The 21,404-nt window shown below is 39.4% G+C and overlaps 1 protein-coding gene across 37 annotated transcripts in view; it reads left to right on the plus strand.

The window, feature by feature from the left end:
* Positions 1 to 21,404, plus strand: part of ZNF536 (zinc finger protein 536) — a 417,537-nt gene that overhangs the window by 969 nt on the left and 395,164 nt on the right. For 3 of the 37 annotated variants that reach the window (XM_065567118.1, XM_042852201.2, XM_008166994.4), the window contains exon 1: positions 1,549 to 2,594. The exons of 31 other annotated variants lie outside the window; for them this stretch is intronic. The gene's annotated coding sequence lies outside the window, so the exon portion shown is untranslated. Of the gene's footprint in view, positions 1 to 1,547; positions 2,595 to 21,404 lie in introns of those variants that run through there. 3 more of the 37 variants (XM_065567127.1, XM_065567131.1, XM_065567121.1) reach the window with 2 other exon arrangements.

The raw sequence follows: 21,404 nt of genomic DNA on the forward strand, positions 1-21,404 counted from the left end.
GGCTCCAAAGTCAGTTTGGACTATTTTCTTTTATTTCTTTTTAATCATCGCAACGGGGCCTGCGTTTTCCACCGTGATTAAAAAAATACAGTATAATTAAATATCCATAGCAGTGACGTTTGCAAGCAGGGCTGTCAGGGGAAAAGCAGAAAATAATGAAAGGAGCAGAGAAGCCATTGAATGGCGCTATAGAACTTAGCCTGAAGAAAACCCTCCGGTTTCCCCCCCTCTTTCGCTCTCTCTCTCGTTTCTTTTAAAACCGTTACTTAAAATAAAAAGAGAGAGAGACAGGAGTTTGCCTGGTTTTGGATAACGTGGGGTCGGGCAGGAGCAAGTTAGCTCCCTGCTGCCCTGAGAAATACTGCCGTTAAGTTGCCCAGAAACTTTTTTGTTTTAAAGGATTGTTGCTGAGTAAACTTTGCTGAAGTGACTTTAAACGTGTCCCCCCGCCGCCCCCTCCTTGCAGGATCCCGGCTACCCGGAGTGTAATGTGTAAACTCCCTCCCTTTTTTTTAATCAAAGTTAGCTGATGCATAGCATGTGTCAAACTTGTGAGACTCAAGTGCCTAAGAGACCTGCCATTTTGTGCTCTAATCGACCTCTTATGAATAGGAGCCGTGCATAATGCTTTGAGGAACGTTATGACATTCAAGTATGCACTAAATGTCAGATCAGGTTTAAAACCTTTTAGCAAGGTAAAGGAGCATGCCTGAAAACACTGCAGAAGGAGCAGAGAAGCACCTGTCAGCCACAAATCCAGGGCATTTTTAACGTACAGAAAAAGTAACAGGTTAAAGAGGAAACTTAAATGCCAATTCCATAGGATAAGACAAGCGACTTGGACATGAGCCTTTCAAGGAACTGGGTTATGTCAAGGCACCGGGGTTAAAATTTTGGGGGGTGGGGGTGTGTGAAGAATGGTTGAGGGGGGGTGGAGAGGCTATCTTTTAAAAGTGTTGCGATGAAGTGACTGCTACAGGCTCTTCGTTTTTAGCACACTGGGGCGGCACTGATCTTGACTGCTCTCCTCTCTTACTGAGAATGATTTTGCAGGGATGAAGTACTGAGGAGAACAGTCGTAGGCGGGGGCACAGTAGATGTTTCAAGATTTTAAATAAAACAATATTCTTTGATGAGTAGGAAAGAATCTAGATTTTTAAGGCGCCCATCTGTTGCAGTTTTGCAAATAATGAATATCTATATAAATATGTATATGAAGAAAGGTTGACAGAAACAGTGATCTTGCGAACTTAAAAAAAGGGGGCTTTTTAAAAAAGGGTCTGTAGTTCTTTCAAGGAGATTGGATGTAGTACAGGTTTAACTGGGTCCATCCGAAAAAGTTAGTTTATTGACTCCTATATTATAATTGCTATTAGTCGATGCATAAAATCGACCTCTCTGCAGACTATTAAGTCCAATTTTAGGACGTATTATAAATTACTGTATTGTGGGGAGGGGTTAGAGAAATTGGGGGGGGGGGAGAGGGAAAGTATAGAAGGAGAGAGGATTCAGCAGCCTATTTACGTGTATGGATGTTATTGTTTAAGGGTTTTTGTTTGGCGGATATTGTTATGTCTATAATAGTGTCTAGGCGGAGACGTGATTTGTCAGATCCCTTCATTTTCACTTTAGCAGAAAATGAGCTGGGTAAGGGGAGAGTCCTTGCAATCCGAAGGCGCTGAGGCTGTTCTGTTTGTTATTCAACATGCATGGACAAACAATGAGAATACAAGACACAGATAACAGGCAGTTCTAGGGGAGCTGGTCTTTGAAAAGCCCCTTCAGAAAGCATGGGTGTACTACTGTATGTGTCCTTTAGCATGTAGTGCACTTTTAGAGCTGTGCATTTTTTCCCCCGTGCAGTTTAAAATAAATCCAACAGGGGCCGTGTTTGTTGAGCTGATTTGACCGGTTGATACAGATAGCAGTGGCGAGCCTCCCTGCTTATGTGGAAAAAAGACTATTTTAAGTGTCATAATTAAGTTTAGAATCCTTGTTTGGGCTCATTCACTGCTCGAAATGAGGAGGACTGGCTGCTTTTAGGTCCTTTCTGCAGGGGATTGGCCCAACGCCTGTGCACGTTCAGTTGGAGAAGAATGTTTTCTTTTCTAGTTTAATATTAGAAACTATATTTTTACTTGTTTAAACCGGATTTGATTATTCCCGTGGAGATTCCCCCCCGCCCCGTCTATCACTCAAATCTTTGTTCATTGTTCACTGACTGTGGCAGGCTGCTTAAGAGTACAGAGACCGAGGGGGAGGCCCCCTGGCTGGTTTGATGTTGAAATAGTAAACCGGCATGAGGAGGGTGGCTGGAAAAGTGGACATTGCAGCTTTAATTAACTTCAAGATGCTTCAACGAGGACCAGAGCATAGTAGTGACGTTGCCTCATAAATCTGTCCAGTGCAGTGTGTTGCATTGAACTATTACAGTATCACCGTCATATTGAATATTCACTACCTATCCGGAGCGGATTTGCATAATTGGACCTTTTTCTTTTTTTATGAAACTTGTTTGCAAAAACCAAACCAAACACCCAAGTGAAAACCGCGGCGATCTGCATGATTATAAAGGGTTCAAATCTATTCGAAAAGTAAGTGACCTGCATAAGTACATCAATAGGTTAAGTGCAAATAAGATGAGAAGTGCTTCTGAAAGCTGTACATTCCCTGTGTGGTCTCTTGGGTTGTTTCTCAATAGCGGGATTTTTTGTAGCCTGAGGGATTTTAGGTTGTCTGTCGACTTTCATAACTTTCCCCCTCATACTTCTTACCCAAGGTGAGGCTTTTGTACAGTGTCTGTGTACCTGTAGTGATTGGGGGGAGAGGGGAAATATATTGACAATTTGTGATTCTGGGGACCTGGAGTGTATAGTTACAGCCACTGTGGAAGCTAAATGTGTACTGCTTTTCATGTTTCTGATCACTGGGCAGTTCATCACTAAATTCCTCCGATTAGTCAAAGGTGTGTGTGTGTGTGTACACTTTTAAAAACCAGTTACCTAAGCTGTTACTCTCTAAATTACAGAGTTAGCTAGAGCTAGTGTCTTAATACAGTTCAATCCCCCACTCTTCCATATAGTTCACTACAGTGAAAATTACTAGCGTAATTAGAAATGCCAGAAAACTTAAAGTAAATTTGTAAATTGTAAGTGACCATCTCTCCTAAACTAGGTGGCTGGGTTAACATTCTCTCCAGTTTTGAGGACAAGGGTTTAAGAGGACTTCTTTAAAAATGTGATCCTTATTTTGGAAATGCTATCAGGATGGAGTTTTAGGACATTGAAAAGCTTTACCTCCTAAAAGGGGAGTAGTGACTCAGTCAGTATAGCATAGTAAAAGTGCTAAGCCTGTGTATAGTCCAAGTCTTACAGCATTTCTCTTTCCTTCTTGCTGAAGGCTGTTTTAGTTATGATGTCATTCTGATAGTGGAGAGCAAATGTCTCCTGATTCTACCATTAAACGCCTGGCTGACTTGCCTGATAATGATAGCATTGACGTCCTGCTCCTTGACAAATGCAAGCCCTTATGAGCCCTGTGAATTAACTTTTTCCCCACAGATGAGAGCTAGCTTGCTTTAGGACTCATGAATGTAGCAGCACTTCTTTGACAGATTACTTTGAACCCTCTCCATTTCTGCAACAAAAAATACTCCCTAAATATTATTTCTATTATAATACAGTTTGGGCCTGATTTTCAGAAATGCTGAATCTGGAGTTCCTATTGACTTCACACAGAGTTGTGGGTGCTCAGCATCTCTGAAAATTAGGTCCCTATGTTCATTAGACAGCTGATCTTTTTTCTTAACTTTGACAACTTGAGGGCTTTCTGATTTGTAGTCATAACAAGAACAGCTTGAGATGCATATCTTCTTACTATATTATCTATTTTCCTTTTCTGTTGCACTTGTTTTTTATTCACATTACAATGGACGTACTGTTTGTTGTATTTTACTCTTTCAAAAATCATAAATTAAATGCGTAGAGTTCAAAGAACATTATAAACAAAAAACAATTCCATTTTGGTACAACCACTTAAAATTAGTTTGTAGGAGAATATATCTACTAATGTTTCAGATGTAGTAGGAATCTTATTCCAGTTGATTCTTCCTTAAGCAGGAGACACTTACTCATGTCTGCTCTTTCTTCAGACCCGTAGATGTGACGTTATGTTTATGTTGCCACAAGTGAATGGGATTTAATGTTGATTTATTTAAAAAATTGCAAAGTATTTTTAAAGTTTCTTTTCATTTACTGTTCAAATGATGATAGTGAAATTAACATCTGTACTAGTGGAAAAGGTTAGTCCCCAGATTATATTTGCAGCAAATTTGTCAAAATATTTCTATTCTAAAGCAATGTTTTGCAAAACATCCTGAAGATACAAATTGTTATTACAGAAATGCTGTATTAAAATTATTTTAGTAAATTTGCGGTGACTTTGTCCACTGCACTGAAGAAAAAGGTATTGTTCTACAGTCTTTCCTAACTTCTGAGAATACTTGAGATCTCTGATGTTCAGCAAGTTGTCCAGCATTGTCTTCACTGAAGACTTATATAATGAAGAGGTTGATGGTTGTATTTTTGTCCATGCTAGAGGACAATAACGCAACCCATTAATGATCCGAGAGGAAAGTGAGTAGCCTGGAAGTTGCAGCATCAGTACCACTATTTAGCTTGCAGCAGTAAAGGCAGTGCTGAGATCAGAAATTGTGAACTTCAGTACAGAAAGCTGAAACATTAGATTATTTACCTACCATGGGAGCCTTAGGTAACCAAGGAAATTTACATGAGAACAGACCTATAAAATCCACTAGCCCACTGAAATGGGCTATTCTTGTTCCCCATAGTAGCACAAGTTTTCCTCAAGTGTAAGAAAATCAGTATAGGTCATTTTTCCAAATGTTTACTTTTGCTTTAAGTTGGCTATGAATTGCACAGGTGTCTTCAGAGTGCTTTGAATAAAAAAGGCGTTTGCATGGGTTTATATGAACTTTATAAAAAACATCAAATAGTAAATAGATTTATTTTTCAAGTCTGAATGAGGACAATTATAGTTTGTTAGCATCTACTGATTTAGCATGTTTTGGGAAAGCATAAGTACATTTAACTCTCTGTTTCTGAATTTCTCTCAGATTTCTGAATAGATGTATCTAGTCTCTTCATAATGCTAAAACAGTACGGTATTTGGAATGTAATTTTTATATTCTTCCATTCAAACTTTGCATCTTCTGTCTCATCCTTCACCTCATCTTTGTGGGGGCATTACGTGTCTATGTTTCATAAGTGTAAGTAATGTGGATTCAGGAGAGAAAAAAATATAATATGTATTTCCCCTTTTATATAAATATGAATAAACTTCTTATTGTCAAGAAAAGATGAAAATTCAAATTATTTCTGACAAAGATTTTCTGGGCACAGATGCTTATTGAACAAGAAAAAAGGATGAAATACTGTGAAAGAAAATATACTTATGTAAAAGTAAAATAATTTTAAAACATTTAAGGGGATGATCCTAGGGATATTATAAAAATATGTATTTCTAGTTTAAGATTAGGTGACTGAATGGTGCAGGGAACTGATAATAGAATACAGAACTTTTCACGACTCAGTCACTAGTCAGAGTCTGACCTTGGTCAGAAGTGACTGAAAACAGTTATGATCTGATGGATGTTTGGTGACCAACATGAAATGAATTGGTGGTGTCAGTCCATTTCTTAGCGGATCACAAAAAACGCAGCGACGTTGTCACTCTTATTGGCTGTTTCAGCAATGAAGCTAAACAGTGAATGAACCGAAGATCTGAAGTACTTTTTCACTCCTAGCAGTGATCCAAATCAGAGATGAAGCACATCGGTAGGGCAATGAGGGGAAATTTGCATTGCCCCTACCCAGCTGTACTTGTTCTGTGAATAAACAGAGAAATCCTAGAAGGGAGAACCTCCCATATTCTGAATCTGGCATCTTTCACATGTATTAAAATTCACTTAAAATTTCATGGGCATCTTGTGGACTTGCTAGCTAACCAGATGCATGAAAAAAGAGAATTATGGTAGACTAATTGTAATTAGCCTAGTAATCTGAGCTTTTCATATCTGTGGGATGGGGCCTTGAAATAATTTTAAATTCACTGAATTTTTTTAGAGGTCTTAATCTAAATACATGATGTGAGATTGTTTTTAAAACATTAAACTGGGTTCATTAGGCCAAGTTGAACTATATTAAAGACAAACAGTTTTGTCACAATACCACTATGATTTAAACACAAATCAAGAAAACAGAATTAAAACAGCCACAACAGCATCGATATCTGACCTCCTTTGCACTGTGATTTGCAGCATTTGTCCTGTGTCAGAGTCTCACAATAAAAGGCAGAATAAAATGATTCTTTGTAAATAGATAGTCATATTGTTAAAAAAGGTCACCATTACCTGTTGTGGTAGGGCTTTTTGATAGAGGAACGTATAGGCTGCAGTGCCTAATAATAAGTATGATAATGGTTCTTAGTACTTGCGCAGTGTGTTTTACATCTTGATACCAATGAACAAGCATCAAGGCTCAAATTTTCAAAAGTGGACTCTAATTTCTGGCACTTCAATTTAAGATGTCCAACTTCAGACACTTGCGATTTTCAGAAGAACTGAGCACCACAGATGCAACTGGAATCAATGAGAGTTGCAAGTGCTCATCACCTCTGAAAATAAGTCACTAGGTGTCAAAAGTTGGATGCCTAAAACAGGAGACACCCAAAATTAGAGGCTATTTTAGAAAATTTGGCCCTACCTCACTGATAGTATTAGCTGGTTTTACAGATGGGGAAAACTACAGCAGGGAAGTTAAATTACTTTACCAAGGCCACAGAATGAGGCAGTAGCTGAAGAGTGGTTAGTGTTCAGGAGTTCTGACTCCCAGTCTGATGTCATTGCTCTACCCTACACTGCCTAGGTGCACTGGGTAAAATTGACATCAATGGGAGTATTGCCATTGACTTCACTGGGGTTAGGATTTCACCCAATGTTAGTGGTTCAGAGTGCCAGGGTTCTCCTTTCCTTCATAAGTTTGTGTCAGCCTTAATGTAATTATAGTCACTTCATTAAATGTCTTCACTCTGGTAGTGCCCTGTGTCCCATAGAACCTTCCCCCTACTGTTGCATTCCAGTCCTTCTGTTTGAGGGGGACTGGCAGGGTGACCAGATGTCCCGATTTTATAGGGACAGTCCCGATTTTTGGGTCTTTTTCTTATACAAGCTCCTATTACCTCCCACCCCCTGTCCTGATGTTTCACATTTGCTGTCTGGTCACCCTAGGGACTGGAGCCCCACTGAGCTAATCAATACCGCTCCTCAATCAGCTGGAGAGGTTGCTATTGAGTAACATCCCTGCCCACATGGCCCAGGGCTGTATGTATACTGCCACTCCAGTAGTCCTGGTCTCTGCTGGTCTGGGGAGTGAGAGACTGAAAATCAGACCTGAGCAAACCATGCTAAGCTAGGGGGCAGACTTACATTTATTTTTCTAAATGATAGTATAATTTGTATGAACATTATTTTATTTCATTGCTATAAAGTGGTCTCCATAGATTTGCACTGACATTGTTACCTTCAGCCTTGTCACTGTAATATGATCTATCACAGATGGTAGAAATAGGTGTATTAATATGTCCGGTTAATCTAAAGTTTAGGAAACTGTGAGTAAATAGGAAACTCAGGCAGAAATGCTTCATGCAAAGGGTAATAAGCATATGGAATAAGTTACAGGAAAGGCAATAGAATTAATAAGTATAAAAGAGTTCAAGAGAAAGCTAGGTTTGCTGCCGGAGAAAGAAATTGTAAGAGCTATGGTGAAAAAAGCAAGGTGGTGAAGATTAAATTTTATATCAGAAAGAAGTTGCATGTTGGGCTGGGTGGCCTTTTTCTTTTCCTAAAATTTCTTATTTTGATAGATCTGCATGAACGTACATAGTGACTTTTTATTTTCATGTACAGCAGTAACAGTGTCTCCATATACTTGCATTGTTGTTTTCATGAAAGCTCTGTAATGGTACTAAGATGTAAGGCTGTGTGAAACTCAGGGCTTGTCTATATCAAGGCTTTTTGCACCACAGCTTTGCTGATATAGGTGTGACAATGGAAATCCTTACTATAGATCGAGTGTACTGGTTAAGAAGTGACTTATACTGTGTGGGTTAGAGCTGCATTAGTACAAATCACTCTCTGCACTGATGCCAGAGCATCTACACAAAGGGTTTGCACTGATGTACCTACATCACTGCAGCTACACTAACAAAATAAACCTCTGTGTAGACAAGCCCTCTATGGTTTTCTTCACAAAGATCTGTGTGAATATCTTCATTGGTTTCAAACTGTGTTGCTTCTCCTCAGTTTCTCTTTGAATACTGGGTTTGCCCAAACCCTGCATTTTAAAGCTAAACTAATCTTGAAACTGCTGCTTCACTTGGTTTTGCATCAAGACCATGTTTAACTGAAAATTTCACACAGTTTTGATGCAAAACTTCTATTTGGTCTATGTTTGCTGAGAAAATACATAAAAGTTAGCAAAAAATGTGAACCAGTCTGGGATGAATTTCGAGGGCCTGATTTTCTCCCAAAGAAAGCCAAAGGAAAAACTGTCTCTGATTTCAATGGGAGCAGTTTTGGGCCACCAGGTATAACAAAACCCCCAAAACAGGTGAGTCTGGTGTGGTTTCTACTTTCACTATGAACTCTTTGCACAACTCTACTAAGTTGTCTCTTTTAATGTCAAAAGCAGATCTTCTCAGACAAGTGTGCGAGATCATGCTCAAACCAAACTTTTTCCAGTTTCATTGCTTATGTTCAAAACATTTTCCTGTTTCATTTCTTCAAATCTCAGCTGCTTAGAGTTTGAAAAAGCAGAGCTTATAGACTCCCCCAAACTGGAATCTATAATTAAAGTGACTATATTTCACCCTTAATTAACGTGCTCTACTATGTAAGGGGTCTGTTCTTCATTGATTCATTGGGAATATGCTGTAGGAATGTGATTCTTCTTATTGTTAATGGAATCAGTGGGAAAGAGACCCTATAATTTTGGTCCTCTCCTATTAATACCATAACAGATAACAGCTAGTAGAATACTTTGTTCTCAACATTACTGTTTTTCTTTAAAACTCTCTAACGTATTTTAGGTCTTTTCAAAATATTCTTGATATTTTTAAAGAAAAAGATCATTCATAAGAATATATGTTTTATTCAAGTGCAAAAAGGTACATGCATGTGTCTACTGTATATACAATATCTATGAATATTGAACATGCTTTTAGGCAAATGAACAATAAGGAAAATAAAATTTCCAGATTGGGTCTTCATATTATTTTTTATTTGTTTTATTGCCAGTAGTGTCCTTAGTGTGTGAGGTGCTTTCCAGTCATAAGAGAGAGCATGGTTCCTGCCCCATAAGAGTTCACAATATAAAACACGAAATAACATTCTCAGAGATGGAAGGTGCAATATACAAATGAAATACAAAAGCCACATGTTGAAAGGCCACAGTGGTAATATTAATAATTTGTAACCCAGTGTGGATTACAAATCCCATCATTCGATATATTATGTGTTTGAACTAAGCTGATCTACAGTCCAATCCTGCATCCCTCGTACATCCCAAAAGCTTAGGGATTGGGTGTGCAAAGAATACAGGATTAGTCTCTTAAATTGATAACTCCTTGAGAATAGGAGTGGTTTCTTTTCTGTTTGTACAGCACTGAGCACACAGATGGCATTCAGGAACTGGTAACAGAGAAATCCTACATGAAGACGTTTAATATAGCTGGGAGTTCCAAGGAAGACTGTTAGGTTAAAACTCCCATTCCTGTGTAGAAACTCTTGGGAGAGGGCCACAGATAAAGAGAATGATAGGAAACTCCCCTTTGAGTTTCCTAACAAGTATTCTCTCAAGGTGGAAGGGTTTGTTGAGTTGTGGAGTTGGGATGAGGTGAGAATCCATGGGGAGGGGAGTCAGGACATTGATAGCTCCTCGCTTCTGTCTAGACGTGGCCTCTCTTCTCACCCTTATCTTTTTTGGCAGCTCTGGCAGATACCATGCTGTATCAGTTGGACGCTGGGATGCTGTTAACAGCTATGGAGGAGACCCAGGGGAATAAAATAGAGCTCTGAGTTCTGGTAGTAACTCCCTGCTAGATTTCTACACAGAAACCTGGGAGGATGTGTGTGGCAGGAGCATGGGCAGGCACACTTTGACTCTCCAGCACAGGAGCATTCCTGGAATCCCAGAGAAAGAGGAATGGTATTACAGAAGCCCTGTTCCTCCATTGGCAAGCTGGCAAGATCTGCCCAATTGGGGGAATGCTTTGGATCCATATTTATCAAAAGCAGTTTTCATTAGCTGTGTTATTACTGTGTGAGTTATTAAATCTGAATATTTTTAAATCATATACTTAACCATTTTCAGGGCCGGCCCACAACATTTTGGCACTTGAGGCGGGGAGCTCAAATGACGCCCCCATGCTCCGTCGCTTGGGCCAAAACTTTGAAAGGTCTCAATTCTGCCTTCGTCCTGTTCTACTCCTCTCATGGTACTGCTCTGCTACCTACTCCAATAAAGGAGAACTAACAACTTAAAATGCCTTGTTCAAAAATTTTAAGTAACACTTAACTTTCAAATGCCTGAAAAGCAAATGTAACTTTTCTTGTCTGCATAGTAAACACTGGCATTTTTATCTGTTTAAATAATCAAAGTGGTGCTTTCCGTGCCTTCTTGGTTGCAAAGATTTGAACTGTTTCCTGAAGGTCCACAGTCTGGGTCAGCTCATGCTCTATTGAGATGGTTGCAAGGCCGACCAGCCTCTCCTGTGTCATTGTGGAGCGTAGATGTGTTTTTATTAACTTCATCTTGGAGAAGCTGCGTTCTCCACTGGCAACTGTTTTAGGAAGTGTTAGAAGTGCGCAGAGCAACAAAAGCATTTGGAAAGAGGGTGGTCATCTTATTTGTGCACATATATTCCAGAACAGCCTTTGGAGTTGATCCTGCTGAAACTGAAAGGGCTTTCAGTTCATCACCTAAATCACTCACATCAATATCGCGCGTGTGATCATGTGTCAACACTATTTCTAGTGCCCTGCATTGCTGGTGTAGGTCTTCTTCAGGTATAGTGAGGAGTTTTGGAATATCATAGAACATCCCAAATATACTTCTGTGTTCCTTGAGCTGCATGAAACGTTCTTCAACTGACTGTATTGTACAATCTAGCACCTGGTTAAAGAATTAAACTTTGAATTGTTGTTTGGAGTCTCTTATGGGATTATCCCGTGCCTCGTAATCAAAATGTCTTCTTTGGTGACTCTTGTATTCTTGAATAGATGGGAAAATAGCTTCAGTGTGAAGTTCCTTTGCCAACTTCTGTGCATTCTTCAGAACGTTTCGAAATCCCTCATCTGACTGGTAAGACTGTAGGTATGACTTTGCTTTGTCCAGTTGTTCCATTGCTTCAGATATATCAAGGTTAACACCTTGGAGTCTCTTGCTTACAACGTTTATTTCAAATAGTATGTCATGCCACAACACCAAGCCACACAGAAATTTGAAGCTATGTATGTTTCTGGTGATTCCATTTCCCTCTGCCACTGTTCTCGCACGAACAGTTCCTGTCATAGCATTATCCTCCATGGCATCATCCATCTTCCCAATTTGGTGTTTGATAGGCTTTATCGCCTCCATTCGACTTCCCATCGTGTGGCACTCAGTGGTTTCAGTGTCAGAGAGGATGTTTCCAGATGTTGCTTCAAAATTTGCCATCGATGAGTTGATGCAGAGAAAAATACATAGATGCTTTGAATTCCATTAAAAAGTTCAACAGCCTCACTAGAAGCTGATGCTGCATCACTGACCAGCAAGTTTAATGAATGAGAACTGCATGGGACAAAAAAAGCTTGAGGGTTTAACTCACAGATCCGTGTCTGCACTCCTCTGTTCTTTCCTCTCATGTTGGCACCATTATCGTAGCCCTGACCTCTCATGTCAGCTATCGCAATTCTCGTATCTTCCAGCTTTTTAAGAAGCATATTTGTCATACCAGCTCCTGTAGTATCATAAATGTCAATAAATTCTAGAAAATGCTCTCTGACAGTCACCATTGCAGGGACATTTTCACTTGGTTCTGTTGTTATTACAAAATGCACCATTAAAGTTGTTCCGTAGGCTGATGTCAGGTGTGCAGTCCAGAATAACAGAGTAATATCTTGCTGACTTCAGATCTGCCACAATCTTCTGTTTGACTTTTGTTGCCAGTAACTGTATGATCTCATTTTGAATTATTTTTCCAAGGTAGTGGTGTGTGTACATTTCTTGGGTAGTGACTCTTCTTAGATGCTCCTGGAGTACAGCATCAAACTCAGCCAGCAGCTTCACAATTTTAAGGAAGTTTCCATTGTTTGGCACATACAGCTGATCTGAAGTGCCACGCAATGCTAGGTTTTGGGCAGCAAGCATTCTCACAGTGGCAATGAGCCTTTTCAGAACATTTTGCCAGTAAAGAGACTCTGATGTAATCTTCTCTAGATGCTGATCATCTATGGTGGCCTTTAACCTTAGTCTCATCTCAAGCTCTTTCCACCTATGGAATGCTCTCTGGTGATTTGCTGCCTTCTCATGGCATTCCAGATTTCTAGCCAGATTTTTGCAGTCCTTTGTTCCTGTAGAACCCAGTGTGGCTGGAACATTAGACTGGACGAGTCTGCAACAAAAACAGTATGCAGCATTCTGGGTTTTTTAGTACATAAGCCATGGCCTCTCCACTTTATCACTATTGGGGATTTCATGCCAGTAATGTGTTGGATGGAAACATCTATTTTCATTATCTTTGGGGAACATGAAGTTTTTCACTTGCTGTGGCCCATGCAGTACAAGGAAGTCCCTCAGTCTACTGCTCAAGTGGGTCCACAGTCCTGGATCATCTAGACTTAAGGAACTAAACTCAGCAGCAGTTGTTTCTTGTGCCTCCACCACACTCTTCTCTGATCTACACTTTTCTTCAAGATTGTGCATGGTTACATCCATTTGAGATGGAGATATGGATGCTGCAGTAGCTGCCAGGTCACCTGCACTCTGACCAACTCCTCCTCACCATTCACATCCTCACTGGGGCCGGAAGGCTCACTGTGAACATTTGTGTCTATGTATCTCAGGAGAACTCCTTCCTGCTTAGATAGAAAAGCTTCCTTTGCTTTCTTTCTTTTTCTGAATGCTGCCCCAGAGGGGCGTTTTCTTCTTTCACTCATGACTGCTGTTTGGTGCCATCTATAGTGGCTCGCAACACTCAACTGAAGGGAACAAATAATCAGGCTGGTAGCAGGGCCTGAGTGAGGGAAGATATCAACGTCTTAAGGGCCTAACTGGCTCCTACTATTTCAGTTGATGGCCTGTTCTCCTGAAGTGGGTTCAGGGAAGCAGCAGGAAACAGGAAGCTCCCTGAGAAGTTGGTATTAATCAGTCCAGGCTCCTGGGGGTGCTAGAGCGGTACATAAGAGGCTCCTCCTCCTCTCTCTCCCTGCAGCTCCTGCTGCTTTCTGTTATTCCCTCTCACCTTTTCTCCTGCCTGCCTGTTATGTCTCTTGTGCCCTCCTTCCTCCAGCACAGCACTCCACCATCTCTGTGCATCTAGAGCAGAGAGAATATATATGCACCAGCAGCAGACACAATTTTCTACACCCTGGGTCATAGTGGCGCCTCCCCACCGCCCCGCACAGTCTGGCACCTGAGGCGGCCACCTCAGTTCGCCTCATGGTAAGGCCAGCTCTGATTTTATTTCCTTTTTTTGCATTTTACTTCATTTGGAAACATGAAGTCAGTTTCACTGGTTACTCTTTTTGTTTGTCACCAGCTACCAAAAATGTTTACAACAAAAAATTGTTTTCAGTAGAATTAAAAAAGAATCATGGAAATCTCTCTCTATTGGTCTTTGATTTCTATATAATGTTACGTTTTTCAAAATCTAAATTAACCTGACAATTTCTCTCTCTCTTATTTTTTAAAATAATGTATTTCTGATATATCTGTAGAAGAAAAAAGGAGCCTGAGCCGAAGTCTGTGGAAATCTCTCCAGTTAGAGTCTTTCCTTTGACTTCCATGGGTTTTGGATCATATCCTTAACCTGTATTTAAAAATATCTGTTACAATTAGGTAAAGTAGGCTTACAAATTTAGATTTGTGTAACTTGTTCTCTTACAGAGTAATTCAATGGGGGTCATCTCTTTGCAGGAAAAAAAACTTAAAGTAGATAGATCTGTGTCTACAAATGATATGCATTCATAATTCTCACTGGAGCCAACGGGAATTTTGTGTGTGCAGTTTACAAAATCAGGTCCTTTGTAAGTTCACCATAGTACAATGTCAGCTAACGGTTATTCATATGAAATCCATTAAATACTTAAAAAATTAATCTGACTGAAAATGCTGGTCAAGATGTGTGTTCGGCTGGGATTTTAATTATTTTGGTTTACAAAATGTCTGGTAACAAATGGCCTTTTCGGGGACAGTTTAAACCTATAAGTATAAACCTCATGGCAGTATTCAGCCCAAGTTGGCTTCGTGGCCTGCAGAGCCCTAAGAAGTACTACACACCTCCAAAGATGTGTAGGTGTGTAAAGCAGGTTTTGGCTGGATATGGACACACAAACTTTCCCTCTGCCCACTTCCCTGAAGCATTCCTATATAATGTAAATAGAAGAATGAGGGTCATGTTAATTGATGAGATCTATGTACACCTGTAGCTGCACAACAAAGTGTGTAAAGAGGATGGATACGCTGCCTGCATTTGGAAAAACAAGTTTTGCTCAGTGTTTAACCATGTAAACATTAGAGAAATGCGGACCACTTCAGAAAAGAAAGTTCTCTGTACTAGTGAATCATAACTACTTCTGCAGGGCCCAGTCCTGCAAACACCCACTACCTGCTTCAGTGCTTGTTGCCATGAGTAGTCCCAATGAAGTCAACTCATTGAAGACCCTATTAAGTATTTACATGATCAGGTCCATAGTTGTTTTAGGATTTGGTCTCCTTTGCTTAGATTTGAACTTAGTCAGAGTTAGTGTGTTTCATGACTAGATTAAAGTCACAATTCTGTAAGGAAAAAGCTACTGTTTTATCAATAAGGTATCCCAGACCCATTTAAACATCAACTCTCAAATGGCTATTTCAGACTATGATGTTAGCACTTTTTGGACATTTTATATAGCTTGAATATGGTATTGCAGTTGCTTCATGCTTAACTGAAACATCACTTACGTTTAGTGAATTTTTTTTTCTAAGACAGGTTCTGTGAATTACATATTTATAAGACATTGGAAAAATATGATAAATTATTGTATCCATGTTGAAAGACATACATATAAGCAGATTTTGGAGCCATTTACAGATATATATGCTATGACATATGATATTGTTAGTTCTATTCTATGACTTTTACAACCATCTAAAGCAGATTGGAGCCTCTAGCCCAGGTATGAGATTCTCATACTGTATATCACATGTCCAGGTACCTCTTTCAATTTAGATTATATGTGCACATTTCAGGACTTTCTTTTTAATGTCAAAGAGCTTATTTTTTGGGGGGGAGGGGGTTTGGACTTTGTGAGAGGTAATTTTCTGTTGTGGGTTTGTTTGTCTTATCTGGAGAAGAGTTTTATATATTTAAGTCAAACCAAATGTTACTATCTATTATGGAAATGCTACATTTCAGAAGTGCAGCATCCTTCTAGTGCATCTAGAAAGATTGCTTTCTTGGTGTTGGTCTTTGATAAGAATTTACTAATCTATCCTTTAGATGGCATCTTCTGTTATGTTAAAATAATATCTTTTTCACTAAGTTTTGTGTGTGTGATTTATGCTTTAATTGTTTTATTGGGAAAAAAGCCTTGAAAAAAAAACTTGGGCCAACAATGATGATAAATTTATTGATATAATATTTATGGCATCAGATCTCTCAGTTAGAAGAGACTTAAAAACACTTTCGTTTTCTTTGGCCCTTATTTTCCAGTCCATTCCCACTAGTGGATGGAGCTAAATCTAATAGAATAAGCCAGAAAGATGCTGAAAGGAGAAGCACTGGCTCTCAGCATGCTCCCCTCCACACCTGGGGGTATCAGAGCAAGAGCTGAATTAACAGTACTATAGTTAGTCACCTCCATGGCTGCTACTGTGCAGCTATGTGAAAGGGCTTTGCTACCAGAGAATGGAGGCTAGCGGTAAGGAAGGGTGAATGAGTAGTCTGGTGGTTATAGGATCTGCAGGATTGCACGAGAGAGTTCTGCATGGATCTCAAGACGCCTTCTCTGCAGCCCTGTAAACCTTTCTCATAGGCTCAGGCCTCTGCCTTATCAGCAGACCTGTAAAATTCTCTCATAGTCTCATAGACTTTAAGGCCAGAAGGGACCATCATGATCATCCCTCGTTGAAGGGGAACATATCAAAGCACTCTTTGACTCCCTGTCCTTTGGGTTTTTCTGTGGCCCTTTAAATTTAAAATATTATTGTTCAGATAAAATGGAAATAACTTAGGCTAGTCAAATCAAAGGCTGTCCTAGGCTGTAAAGCAACGTTACCTTATTCTGGATACTGGATGTATCTCAGCTGCCTAGTTACAGTATGTAGAATTTACTTTCATTTAGGGTTTGTCCCCTGTGGAGATCATTATTTAGTGGTAGGGTAGCTTTTGTGTGTTGAGTAGGGATCATTTATTTCTAAAGAAATAAGAGGACTTAACAGCAGTGCCCAATCAATATGCAAAATCCTACTAAGATAATTTGTATTTAAATGTGAACAGTATTAATTCTAAACAATCTTCAACCCTTATTTAGTCTAATAATTGTTGGACATCTAGGTGAAGAAGGCACATCTAACTTATTATCAACGATATTGCCAACACTTAAACCTTTTGATTAGGTGACGCTGTTACCTAGTATTCTATTAGGGCCTGATTCTGCACCTATTATCAGTAGTAAATAGTAGTAAAACAACAATTGAATCCAATGAGAACAGGATCCAGGCCATAATGGAAGGAGGTACAGATGGAGATTGGCTAGTGAGTAGAGGAGTATGTAACTAGTATTAATTATAGTTGTACCGTAGTATTTTATATAAGGTGTTTGTATATTTTTGAATAGCTATATGGTATGTTATAATGTGTGTGTGTATATATGAATGGAATAGTTGCACTTTGAAAATGTGAATAAGAAATTAATTTAAAATAATAATTTTTTTGGTGGGCTTGTTTTACATTTTCCTTTTAAATTAAACTTTTTTTGGAATTGTGCTTTCCTTTTTTATTTATATTTGGTACAGGAAGGCTGTATAATAACCAAACTTTTAAAATTTGCTTGTTCTGTAGCTTAGGAATTTTATTGTGTTTGTGAGGGGAACACAAGTTCATTAAATTATGAATAGTTTATGCTTATTTACCCTTTGTTTCATGAGTAGAGTTCAGTATTTTGTAAACATGAGACTCACATTCATGAAAAGAATTTCAGTTATCATTCAGTGAAGAAGCATAATATTACACTACGATAACTCCGCCTGTGTTTTTTTGGTTGGTCTTGTACTGAGCATTTCTTTGTTAGTACCTAGGTGATGAATCCTATCCTTTCAAAGATCTGTGCTCTCAACACCCAATTCAGGAGTCCATCTTTTATCAGCATATTTAAGCATTAAGTCGATGGGAATTAAGCTTGTACCTTGTTTTTCTGAATAGTGATGGAGTTAAGCATGTGCTTAAATTTGTTGCTGAATTGGGCCCTTAGATTAGAAACCAGGAAAAGCATGCCTCAAACAATACAGATACCCAGGAGGCCATCATTTGAGAAGCTGTGATACATATTGGGGGAGCTGGTTGAGGGACAGACTTTCTCTCTGTGGCCCCTGTTGCACTGGTCAGTAGCCCAGATTGTATTAGAAGGCCCAATATATTTGTATAATTGTTTTTAAAATTCACTGGAATTTTAGTTTTTTAATTATTTTTTGTAAGTTTAAAGGAAAATTCCATTTTTAATTTTACATTTCAGAATCATCCTGGTTTGTATTAGAAACAAGGGAGCTGACTTTTTAAAACAAATCAACATTTTAGTTTACATAAATTAAAACTTATTCCATAGAACCTTCCCTTGTTTTGTGATAGAACAAAAAAGTAATCTCCTTCCTTGACACCTGGACTCCTCTGGACACCATCCACAATCTCCATCCTCTACTAGGACTCATTCAGACATCAGTAAACATCTCCCTTCCAGAAAGCCAGAGCCAGTCAGATAGCCCTCAGTCTCCCCTTAGTCCAGGATATCAAGCCAGGGTCACTCAGGTGGTTCCTAGGAAGGAAGAGGAGGAAACCATGCTTCTCTGGTACCCAATCTGGATCTTTGCCATGAACGGAAGGGGAAAGTGAGGAGGGAAGGGGGCTTATAAGGAAGGTAAGGCTGCTTGATTCAAGGGCGGGTAGCGAGGGTGGTGATAAACCATGTAACAGGATAAACCTGGAACCTGGCCAGGATCTATGGATCAGGTCAACTGATATCTAAGCTGAGCGAGAGCTAGGATCCAAAGAGAGGCTAGAGGAGTGATGTTTACTAGTGCTACAGTGACGATTTGGTGGAGGAGGGGGAGCTGTGGAAATTACAGGGTGTAGCCAGAGTGTCCAGATAATGGGGGGAAGGGGAGGAGAGAAACACTAATTTTCCATATAACAGAAAATGCCAGCTTCCATTCATTAAGTTCAGCGGTGTCAACAGTCATAAAATAGCTCTCACTTCTGCAGGTTGTTTGGAACTAATATTTACTATTTTAATTTTCTTTGCAGCCCTTGGTATAAAAGTCAGGGCAGTTTCCCTTCAGTTTGGAATTCTTGGTAAAATAAAAAGATCTTTACCAAATATTTAAAAATTTAATTTAACTGAACTAAAATTGTAAAAATTCTAAGAAGTGATATCAACAAACAGCCACCTCTTTCTCCCCAAAAAACTAAGAGGGCTCTTTAGTCCCATAGCAGATTGAGCTCTCTAATAGCACTCTTGGCTCTTTCATACTGGGAGCCTGGACCTTTCATGTGATGCTTGTACCTCCTTGGGGCAGATATGGAAGCACAGGCACAGTGTAAAATGTTGGCAATAAGGCAAATATCAGGTACATTTAGCCCAGGATTAGTGGCTGGGACTCTTGAGTGTCATCTGAACATTGATTATTTGTTAGATAGTGCAGTTATGCTTAATGGAGGGCACAGCTCAAGAGTTACATAGCTTAACTAGAATATTCAGTTTTATGCACTGTACCATGTTCACGTTCACAGCAGAAACTTGAGTGGCATATGACACTGAGTTGCTGTAATATTTTCCAAAGCAGCCACGTATCACAACACTGAGAAAACTCATGAAACTCCCGTGCTGTGCTTTTTGTTCTGTAAGCTGTGTTTGCACTCAGCAAAAGGATGAGAAAGGGATTGAAATATTGTGTAGCATGTGACATGTATTTCAGTGAAGTGAAAGGAATGGCACACACCTGCTGTTGGCTGTGACAGGTCACTTACATTAAGCTATGCGATGTTACTGCTTGCACTGGTTGGGCATAGCACAAATTATGTGGCAAATCACAGTCCATTATTGGCCATGTGACATAAGCACCGTGAGAAGCTGCAGCGTCTGAGCCCCCAGCTCTCAGAATTTCCCCTCTGTCATATGAAGAAAAAAGAAATATGGGCATAAAACAGATCTAAAGAAAATCCGAAAAGTAACATATCGCTGTCCTTAAGTGAATCCAGACTACAGTGGGGATCAAGAATGGGCTTGTTATGGGCTCGATGTATGAATTAGTAGGTAAAATCTATGGCCTGTGTTATGACATAAGTTTCCTAGATAAACATAATGATCCCTTCTGGCCTTAGTCTAAAGTTGAAATCCTGTCCCATTTAAGTCATGGGCATATTTCCATTAATTTCAATGGGGCCAGATTTTAATCTTATGGATCCATGAAAAAGGAACTGACGAGCTTATTGCCCCCTGCCTTGATTCTATTTGATGGAAAGTCATTTTCATGGTTGTGACATTTTCAGCCCTTATGGCACACGTCACTAGGGCACCTTGAAAATCCAGAGATTTTGGAGCCTGAGAAATTCCCTCCAAAGGCTGAGACTAGTACAATGTCCTATCTTTTCCTTCAGTGACATACACACTACAAAATGCCGTCTCCTGTCCCATAACAGAGACATAGCTCTTCATCTTTTGTGGTCTCTAATGCACCTGGATTTAAAATACTTCCAGAATGTTCATTGCAAAAATTTGACAGTTTTGAAGACTAGTTCAGATTAACAAAGCACTCTGGTACCACGCTGATGAGATATAAATGCATATAGAGAAAAATGCATTGTCGTAGGATATGAATTTAATCATACTGGGAAATGGTCTGAGGAGTTAGTGTTTTGGATTTGAATCAGGTTTGGGTTTGAGTATTGAGCTCCACCATCGTTAGGACTTGTATTCAATGGCCCTGATAGCTGTTAGCTGATTTTGTGACATTTTATCCTGAAAATGTGGAAAACTCATGAGTCTGATGAGATTTCCACCACCGTAGGCCAAAATCTCCTAAGAATGCCTGAATTCAATATGGAACACGAGTCCCTTCCAGTTTCAGATCTGACCTGCTATGAAAACCATAGAAGTGGGTTTGGGGCCAGGGATTCAAATTTGCCTTATAGGCCAGTTTTCAGTTGGTTCCAGTTGGCATCTGGATTTTGAAACTGCGCAAGGGTCTATTCATTTACTGGTTCCTGGGGCAAGCAGTCCTACAAATAAAAGCAACAGATGTGAGTAAAAACCAAAAAAGATCGGATGAAAGTTTCTGACGGAGTCCACAGGAAGTTCTGCTAGAATAACTCCTCCAGAGGATGCCTCTAGAATTCAAAGTTCCTGTTCTGCCCCCATCTATATAGAGAGAGCAAGGAGGTACCTTCTGAATTGTCAGATTATTTACCCAAGGTATATGGGCACAGTACCCCTTTAAATAGAAAGTAAGAAGATAATTGTGTGTTGCAGATCTGATTTTTCCAAATCTGTTTGGCTATGTGTGTGTGAATGCTCGATTTGAGTGTTGCAATAATTGCATGCACAACTTTTTAAATCTGGTTCTGGATGTCCTATGCCAAAAATATGTAAAGAAACTCAAAACTCACTATATTTTAACAGAGAGTTTACATTTTATATAACTATAGTCTAATATGATTTATTTAAAAATAAAATAATGAGAGTGGTTGCATTTGATTCAAATTTTAGCATTGGAACCTTTAATTTAGCTAAAAATTTAAATGCCCGTTTCCTCCTAAACCACACCCTTTTTTGTGCTCTTAAAGTAGTTACAACGAAGAACTGCAGAACTGGAGAT

The sequence above is a fragment of the Chrysemys picta genome, chromosome 14 (genome assembly GCF_011386835.1).
Source record: "Chrysemys picta bellii isolate R12L10 chromosome 14, ASM1138683v2, whole genome shotgun sequence".
NCBI classification, from domain to species: domain Eukaryota; kingdom Metazoa; phylum Chordata; order Testudines; family Emydidae; genus Chrysemys; species Chrysemys picta.